The sequence below is a fragment of the Myotis myotis genome, unplaced genomic scaffold, assembly GCF_014108235.1.
Source record: "Myotis myotis isolate mMyoMyo1 unplaced genomic scaffold, mMyoMyo1.p scaffold_m19_p_1, whole genome shotgun sequence".
NCBI classification, from domain to species: Eukaryota; Metazoa; Chordata; class Mammalia; order Chiroptera; family Vespertilionidae; genus Myotis; species Myotis myotis.
In genome coordinates this window covers 91319130-91328904 of record NW_023416313.1, presented here as the reverse complement: position 1 = coordinate 91328904, position 9775 = coordinate 91319130, and the positions used below count along the sequence as shown (strand labels likewise).

At 41.4% G+C, this 9775-nt stretch overlaps 2 pseudogenes; both read right to left on the bottom strand.

Annotated features, from left to right (window-relative positions):
* Positions 1–593: 593 nt before the first annotated feature.
* On the bottom strand, positions 594–738 carry LOC118662169 (annotated as a pseudogene).
* Positions 739–1242: 504 nt separating this feature from the next.
* LOC118665872 lies at positions 1243–2906 on the bottom strand (annotated as a pseudogene).
* Positions 2907–9775: the final 6869 nt, after the last annotated feature.

Sequence of the window (9775 nt, the reverse complement as noted above, 5' to 3'; positions counted from 1 at the left end):
GTTATTTTTTGAGAGTTTCTGAGGAGAGCAGGCAGCTTTCATTTTGTGCTGTGGCCTGGTATCAGCCTCCCTTACTCATCACGAGATAATGTCCCCAGTCCACTACAACACGAACTTTTTATCTAGAAAAAGGACAGAGCATAAAGCTGGATGTGCCAAGAAGGGGTCATTTCAGAAGGTGGTTTTTCGGCTGCTCAGGGTCCATTTCTCTCTTCCCATTGTCCGTGGAGTTAAGCAAGGACTAACACAACCCGACGGAGGTTGCCATGAGGGCCAAACAGACTGCAACTCAGGAGAAAAAAAAAATTCAGAAGCACATGTCCTATGTCACAGCACTGCCTGTCAGCCATTAAAACCACGTGTAACATGTATGAGAGTCACACTGTGCCAGGCGTTGGCTCGCATAGCCCTCACCACCAGCCCCGGAGCCCTGTGATGTTTCCATTGCACAGATGAGCAAGCTGAGGTCTTGGAAGTCCCTGGCCAGGAGGCCCCAGCCCGCAGGATGGGATTAGGAAGCAAACCCCTCCTTTCATTCCTCCTCTCACCATCTATGAACCAAGAAGTGGGTCAACATGTTGACTTTTTTTTTATAATGTGCCTCAGGCATGAAACAGCTCTGGCTACCAACAGAGGCATAAAGCTAGGATGAACTAAGGACTACATGTCTGTTTTGCCCCTGATTGATATAAGAGCAACACCACCAATCAGGTGTCTCCTTGCTCATTGCCAGGGGGTGAACACATTGACTTACTAATTTTCATTTTATTTATGCCACAAAATTCCATAATAATGAACTAAGTTTGTTAAAGTATAATTACTCAATAAAGAAGGGAAGCAGATCAGGATAATTCCCTAGATTTATTTTTCATTTTAAATTGTCAAGTAATTGTCAGTATTGTTTTTGCCCTTTCTTTCTTTCTTTCTTTCTTTCTTTCTTTCTTTCTTTCTTTCTTTCTTTCTTCTTTCTTCTCTTTCAACATTTGTATTGTTGTTTTGTCAGAATTCCCAGAACTAAGGTCTCTATTGGGCAAGTAGAAAAATAGAAAATTTTACTATTTCAAAAGAACAACTCTGACAGACAAGTATACACTCAGAAAGGGGCTCCTTGGACTTGAGCAAATACAGAGTATAGCTTGGGCGGTATAGCCTTTCAACAACAGAAAGAAACTTGTTACCCCACATTTGAGATCTATGTTTGCCTCCAGAGCTGGACCTGAAGCAAAGGCCTTTCCTGCCCTACTAGCTGGCCCAGTCCTGGAACTGAGAGCAGTAGCTTGCTCTCTTCCACACCTTGTTGCTGGACCAGGCCTGGGCAGCCAGGAGGAAGTTATGGTTGAAGTCCCATTGTTTGTTGCCTTCAAACTCCACTGTTCCAAGATCACAATAAGGACTGTGGTCTGGCTTCTGTGGCTTCATCATATACAGGCTGGCAGTCTACCACTTGATTTGGAACTCACTAGATGCCAACATTCAAAAAAACTCATTCAAAGATTCTTGTCCTAAAACAGCGCTTCTGTTCCACACTGTGATGTTGGGCCCATGTGTACAAGCGGGACCGCAGACACCTCTACCTGGTGGTAGAGTAGATGCTGACGAGCTCCTCAGCAGCCCTGCAGGAGTCACCCGTATCGGTTTGAAATTCACAGATGCCATCTCCATCTCTGCTGAAAGAGGTTTCTGTTCAAGTTCCTCCTGCACCTGAAGGAGCTGGGGCTGCATGGGTAATGTCGGGGTTCACTGTGGGCGGGGACCACAGTTAGCCTGAGTCAGGGACCACAGCTCTTGTCAGCTTGGGTCGTGGCAGCCCCCTTGGTTCACTTCTTTAACTTAAACAATTTCCAAATGTTTTCTTTCATTTTTAGCCTCACTTATTTATTACATATTTTGTATTGGCACTATCCTTGTTTAAATGTTAAACTCCCTAAACATAATCAACATTATTTTCTGTCTTTTTAATTTTTTTATTATGTTTATCAAAATATTTTAGTTCTTTCACTTTTATGCCTTATTTTATAATTATTTATTTTTGACTATACTACAATCAGAACTAGAAAGACACCATTCTCCTCTAGTCTACAAATCCCTAACAGGAAAAGAAAATCCTATAAGTTTGGGTCTCAGTCTTTCCAAACTTTCCTTTAAAGAATAATTCATATTCTGCATAATTGGATAATTAATTCCATAGGAAAATATCTTTTCTCTCTGTAGTCTGTATATTTTGGGGATGCTACGTGTCATCATTTCCAAGTTCCATGATTCATTTTGATTACTATTATGATCAGAAGTCCTTGCCCTTCCTATTTTTAGGCATCCCTTTCCTCTGTTCAGATCATATATGCACTTTGCTATCTCAGTGTGCTTTCTTCTTTCGGATGTTCTGAGACCTGCTGCTTTCACTGGTAGCTACTCGGCAAGAGAGGGAGGAATGAACTGGAGATCAGGTGACTGGACTGATTGATGAAAGAGGAGCCACAGAGTTCAGGGCCTATTATGCTTTTAAAATTTCATTTTAGATAATGGCTAATATAGTTTAAATCTTTGGCCCTTCATGAAATTGTTGGCTTTTAATTTTCAATTTGAGCTCATATGTATGCATTTGTAATATTGTCTTTTGAATGAAGCTATTGCTGATTTTATGGGTCCAGGTACTTGATATCTACATAATAAAGGATGATTATACTCACCTGTAAGAGAATATGGCTTAGCAATAAACATCCATGCCATAACAGGCAAGCAGCAGCATGTGAACTGGCTATTTGCAGAACCAACTCTGGATCAGTCATCAATGCCATTTATTACATAGTGGATAAAAACAATTGAATTAATTAAGCAAACAGGAATTTTGTTTGCGTGGCTAACATTAAGGAGTAGCATGCCAACTTATGTACTTACTTGACAGCCATCTGTTTATCCTTTTATGCATTTCATCTTCAAGGAATATTTGTACTAATTAAATAATTTACGTTACCAATAAAAGTTATACTGGTATACCTCCACATGCTCTTTAGACCTGTGTGTAATGTTTTAAAGTCTATTTAAATTACTCAGATTGGATTAATTTTAACTCCCCCTGCTTTTTGTTCCAGCAAATGACCTTTTTATGAACCACTTATTGTTTGATCTCAAGTTTCCTTCTCTCGGATGATAACAAGGATGATATCAATGTAACCCCAGAAACACCTAGATATTTACCACCTGTTTGGTTCTTTTTCATTTGGTTTCAAATCAAGTCTTGGCACAAGATATTGTGAGGCTGTGTCTATCACAGAACAGATCCTGACAGGCAGTCTGTGAAAAATAGCAGCTGGCTAACAGAAAAGGGAGCTCTGTCTCATTGCCAATTGCTACACCGGTCAGATCAGCAAGTATTCAGTAAGTGCCTACTCAAGGCTTGGAATCTGATACATGTAAAATGTGATACTTGTGCTTACCATTGGCCATGTCTATGGATAGTTGCCTATCATTCCAGCCTCTGGAGGTGACCTCAGGTGACCAGTGTCAGAGCATGAGCTGTTCTTTTTTCCAGTTCTCACACTCATTGTATAAGTCATTATCAATGAGCTTTATTCTTCTACATGTGGATGGCATTCTAAAATCTTATAACCCTGATCCATGTGAATTCATGTGTGATTTGAAAGACAAGAAATGCCTCTTTTTATAGTTTTAAAGACAAGGCTGGTTCCTTTCCTCCTTGGGTCTCTGCTAGGGGGTTATGGGCAGTGGACCCTAACCCTTCTCATTGCTTCTGCAGCTTCTCCTTGCTTCTTGAAAGTAGGACCTATGAGTGGGGCAGTCGGGGCTTTCTCAGTGAAAGGAGAATCTTTGCAGTGCAATTTCTGACATTGGCTTGATTAGGGGAGGACTAGTTTTGTGACCTTGAGTTACTTCACTAGGTTATTGTCTATATTCCTCTCTATCAAGTTCTCCTTAAAGTAATGTTACTTACTCCTTTCTTTTGTCTTTATTTATTTTTTAATTGATTTTTTTTCATTTGTAGAGAAAGAAGAAGAGGGAGAAAGAGAGAGAAACACTGATGTGAGAGTGAAACATTAATCAGTTGCCTTCCCACTGGGGTTTGAACCCAAAACCTGGGTATGTGTCCTGACTGGGAATCGAACCTTTTGGTGTATGGGATGACACTCCAACCAACTGAGCCACACCGGTGGCCAGGGCAGCTTTATTGATTTCTGAAACCTCCCTGGGAATACCTGCAGGTATTCCTAAGTCAAACAAAATTCATTGATCCAAAATGACACCAAGTCATGTAGCACAGATTTTTGCTCTTCTGTGAAACAGTAACACTATCTGGAACAAAAGGCTTTAGAATATTAAAATGGCAAATTATTGGAGCAGGAGGAGCCTTATTTCAGATTGATCACTGTAAGTCCGCTGTCTGGGCTGCCACCCACGCGGGCCTCTGCCTGCACTGGACCATCACATTCCACAAGAGCGTTACAGCAAAGGGATGTTCACATGAACTTTTCTCATTGTTTTGAGGAACACAGACCGTTCATTGATGCCTCCTGTGCTCTAAAGAAACAAGGGAAATTTATTGAGAGGGGAACGTCTCTGAAACACTCCCTGATCCTACATGCACAAGTAAAAACTAAAGAAAATAGAGACGTCTGGCTCCACTGCAAAGTTTCTTATGCACCGATCTGGTACAGGGCTCAGGAAACTTCACTGTATGAACTTCCCAGTGGCTTTGAAGCAGGCAGTCTATAAACCTGTCTTTGAGCAACACCTTAAAACTTAAATGTTTATTTGTGGCATTCCAGAATCATACCTGGCATTTTAAGAAGAGAGAAATATCTACTTAAATTATACCAAGGCAGAGGTCTCACAGATTCAAGGTGACAGAAATAAGGGAGAGATATATTCATTTGCTCCAATTCCAATTCACAAAAACATTTTTTTCCAGCCCACATTTTTACTCCTAATTAATTACCACTTTATCCCTGGGAGACTTGAGGCAATGGACTTGGCCCCCTTGCCAGTCACCTGACATTAACAGATTCTCATTCTGGCAGAGAAGCAGAGGCTATTTGCAAAGTTAACTGAAATAACTGTGAAAATGTTACCCTGCCTCTCTCCAAGGAAAAGAGTTCTGAACTTGACCTGAAAAGCTCCAAGACAGATATATTCCGAGAACCGTTGTCCCTGTTTCTTCTCTGTGATTTGTTTTATGCAACTCTGGCTACATACTAGAATCACCTGGCAAGCTTTGGAAAAGACTAGTTCAGGGGTTCACAACCTGTGGGTTGCGACCCCTTTGGCGGTCGAACGACCCTTTCACAGGGGTCGCCTAAGACCATCCTGCATATCAGATATTTACATTACAATTCATAACAGTAGCAACATTACAGTTATGCAGTAGCAATGAAAATAATTTTATGGTTGGGTCACAACATGAGAAACTGTATTTAAAGGGCCAGAAGTTTGAGAACCACTGGACTAGTTCCTTGGGTCTACCTGGGGACTCTTAACTAGGCTGCTAAAGGAATGATTTCTGAGCTACTTTTAAAAGCTGAACTGCCCACTAGGCAGAAGGGGCCTTCTGTGTAGAACAACCATAATGGCAATGTCATAGATATGATACCGTTGTAATTAGCTAGTTATTAATGATAGGAAAGGAACAAAAGGGAGGCCAGACATAAGCACGGCCATGTGAACAGCTTCACCAGGAAGCTGCCACTTTGCGCTGGCCTGTTCCCTGTAGGTGACTGAGGGAAGGGGCTGGACAAAGGGGAAGATGGGCACATGCACAGTGCAGTTGGCTGTGTCGTAGGGAAGATGCCTGTCAGTCAAACGTGGGAACAGAGATCATTGGCCAGAGTGGGTGGGGCCACTGCCATCCTGCAAAAATTTGGAAATACATAAGCCCCTAAACAAAGGAGTTCACTCTCTTAGTTCTGGCTCTCTGGTTCCTTTGGCTTTGTTTCAGCCTCTGTTGCCTCCATAACCATGTGGCTATGCAGACCCCACATGCAATGGACTGATGGACTGCCTGCAACTGGGAGCACAAAGTACACCGGCCCGATGCTGGACCGGACATGCTCCACCACGGGTGAAAACTGGACCCTGGCTCTAATTCTAGCTCTGCTGGAGCTCAGCTACTCTCTTCCTTGGCGGGAAAGGGGGAAATGGGAACTCGGAAACTTGGGGGTTTTAGTCCATAGAAATAAAATTTTCTAAGGTACCTCATTCTCCCACGAGGGCCTCTGGAAATTCTTATTCTAGTGGCATCCTAGGAACCCCACTTCTACCGCTATCAGAAGCATCATTTACTTAACAAATAGTAACTGGATAACTACTCCATGCAGGGCTGTATGCTGGGAGCTGGAGAAAAATATGGACAAATGAGACATGGAGCCTCCCCTGGACTCTAAGTGTCCAGGGGACATGAAAGAACATCTCAGGTCTGGATGATGGCGTTCACCTCTAACTGGTCTCTCTGTTGTGCCCTCGGGGCTATTCTCAACATAGCAGCAACATAAACTTGTTAAAACCCAGATCAGATAATGAAACCTCATCTCCCTGTTCTTCCATTTGTTTCCCAAGGCCCAGCCCAGCTCAGCCCCTTTCTCCTCCTCAAACCCAGCAAGGCACCCTCTTGCCTTCATCCTTCCTAACTTTTCCCTCTGCAGGACTCCCCTTGTCCCCACCTTGTCAGCTTCAGGTCTTTGCTCAAATTTAACCTTATCAGGAGGCTTCACTGACCACACAATATAAGAGCAAATGCCTCCCTCCCTTGTCAGCCTCTCTCTTCCCCTGACCTGTTTTGTTTGGCCTCGTAGCACTTTTTCCTCATATGATTTATTATACCTTTCTTTTTTGACTTTTGTCTTTCTCTTTTTACTACAACATGTATTTCAAGTAGGCCAGGACTCTGCATTGATATAATCCAAACCAGACTTATAGCTGCCTGCCACCTGCTGACATTGCTAAATGTCCGGCAGTGGAAGGCCCTAGTTGGCGTGCTATACATACTATGGAATGAACACTTGAGAATCATACATTAGGGCAGGACATGGTACTAGGAGGGAGCCAGGGAAGAGGGCTGTGGTTGCCTTGTGGTGGAACTTACTTTTTTTTTTATTAAATATATTTTATTGATTTTTTACAGAGAGGAAGGGAGAGAGATAGAGAGTTAGAAACATCGATGAGAGAGAAACATCGATCAGCTGCCTCCTGCACATCTCCTACTGGGGATGTGCCCACAACCCAGGTACATGCCCTTGACTGGAATCGAACCTGGGACCTTTCAGTCCGCAGGCCGATGCTCTATCCACTGAGCAAAACCGGTTTTGGCGGAACTTACTTTTTTGTCTGAGAGGATCAGATCCGTGATTTAGAAAGATCTCTTGGTCAGAGTGAAGCATGGGTACAATTATTTTCCTAATTTATAGGTGAAGATGCTGAGACACAGAGAGGTTAAGCAATTTACCCAAGTTCATAAGGCTAATAAGTGAATTAGTAAGATTCAGATCAGGAAGTTTGCCTCTAGAGCAGGGGTCCTCAAACTTTTTAAACAGGGGGCCAGTTCTCTGTCCCTCAGACCGTTGGAGGGCCGGACTATAGTTTAAAAAAAAAACTATGAACAAATTCCTATGCACACTGCACATATCTTATTTTGAAGTAAAAAAACAAAACGGGAACAAATACAATATTTGTATTTGCATGTGGCCCGCGGGCCATAGTTTGAGGACCCCTGCTCTAGAGTATCTGCCTTAAGGACCAGGAAGCCTGAATTAATACAGTTTCTGTTCTCTTAGACATGTAAACTGTTGTGGTAGAAGGGAGTTTGACTTCTAAGAGTTCTGATCATTGCAGGTGGTAAGCTTAGCTGAGACTGTCCACCCCTCGTACCACCTTCTCTGTCACAATACTCCAACCTCAGCTTTGGCAACAGGGCCTATATTTTACAGTATGTACTTTTAACCAGTTGGAGCAGAGATGGGTGTCTTACCTCAAAAATGCCAGTTAGTATGGATAGCCAGTGACCATCTGATTATCTCTATATATCAACAATTGGAACTAAGAGACCAGAGCTGTAGTCATAAATTAAAGACAACCATAGTAGTAAAACGGAATCATTGTAAGAGCTGGCAGAAGCCAGTGTGCAGAGATGAAGTTACAGCAGAGCTGCAGGGAACAAGGAAGAGGTGAGACCACACTGCCAGAAACGCCCCTTTAACCCCACACACACACCCACAGAGCAGAGGAAGGGAGGGAGGGAGAGGAGAAATAGAGGAAAGGAGAGAAAGAGAGAGAAGGAGAGAGAGAGAGAGAGAGAGAGAGAGAGAGAGAGAGAGAGAGAGAGAGAGAGAATTGATTCCTGAGTTCCCAGATTTTAAGTATAGTTTTCATGAAACCCAACTTCATTTCATTTCTTTGAGACTTTCCTTTATTTACTTTAATAGCCATTCCTCTTCTTACTGTAGTTTATTCTATCCTTTTTTGGTTGTTTTATTTATTTTTGTTTGTTTTGTTTTCCAACCAAGAACTCTTATAGAAAACCATATTTCAGTACCAAACATTCTGAATAAAGTCCAATATGAAAAGTAATATATCCATCAGTTTTTAGGTGGACTCTTTCAATTAGGAATTTTGTGCCAGTGGCTTTAGCAGAGCCATTGCCAGCTGATATTAGTAACTAGGGCATTTGAGCAAGTAAACATGTTTTGTCACCTGCCAACAGGCAGGACTAGTCAAATTGATTTCCAGTGAATTCTGGCACTTTGAAGTAATTAGTATTTGTACAGATCCAAAGCATTTATTGAATGTCCAATCTCTGGAAAAATAAAAAAATATATATTTGGCTTCCTTGAATATGACAAATAACTATTTCCTTAATAAGTGGATAATGTCACCCTGACATCTATATGGATGAAGAATTACCCCCCTTAGCCTCTTAGATATATACTATTTGCTTTTTCTGCTACAATAACTATGATTTGCCATAGAAATACTTCTTACATAATAATTTGTTATTCAAATTAATATAGTTGATATATAGCATGATAAACTAGTTTACTTATGACATATTTATAAGTATGTAAATATATACAGATATACTTACCTTTTCTTTTAATGAATATTTATTGAGGATGTACTAAGTATGTGATGACACTAGGTGTTGGTTGGGGAAAAGGGACACAGGACATCATTTCTATTCTTGATATTATATTAATGACACATTGTTGATTTTATAAAATGTTCTGCTGAAGCATAGGTCTATTACGCCATTCATCACAGGCTGGTTGGAGGCTTAAGGCTGCTTTTAAGCCTAGAGATTCATACTCTGTTAGGGGAAATTGATTTGAATGAAAATGCTCCTATGCTGTATTCAATGATAGTAATCTTCTATGCTTAGCTCAAAAAATTGTTTGATGAATAAATGAGTGAAGGGATAAAAAAAGAACTGGTAAGATTATAAATAGAAAAAATTTACATGTGAAATTGGGTACACTAAATGAAGCAACTAGTCTTGGTGTGACTAAATTAAAGAATAGGTTGTTCTGGTGCTTACTTATAGCATAAATTTTTTTAAAAAATATATTTATTGATTTTTTACAGAGAGGAAGAGAGAGAGATAGAGAGTCAGAAACATCGATGAGAGAGAAACATCGATCAGCTGCCTCCTGCACATCTCCCACCGGGGATGTGCCCGCAACCCTGGTACATGCCCTTGACCGGAATCGAACCCGGGACCTTTCAATCCGCAGGCCGACGCTCTATCCACTGAGCCAAACCGGTTTCTGCTAGCATA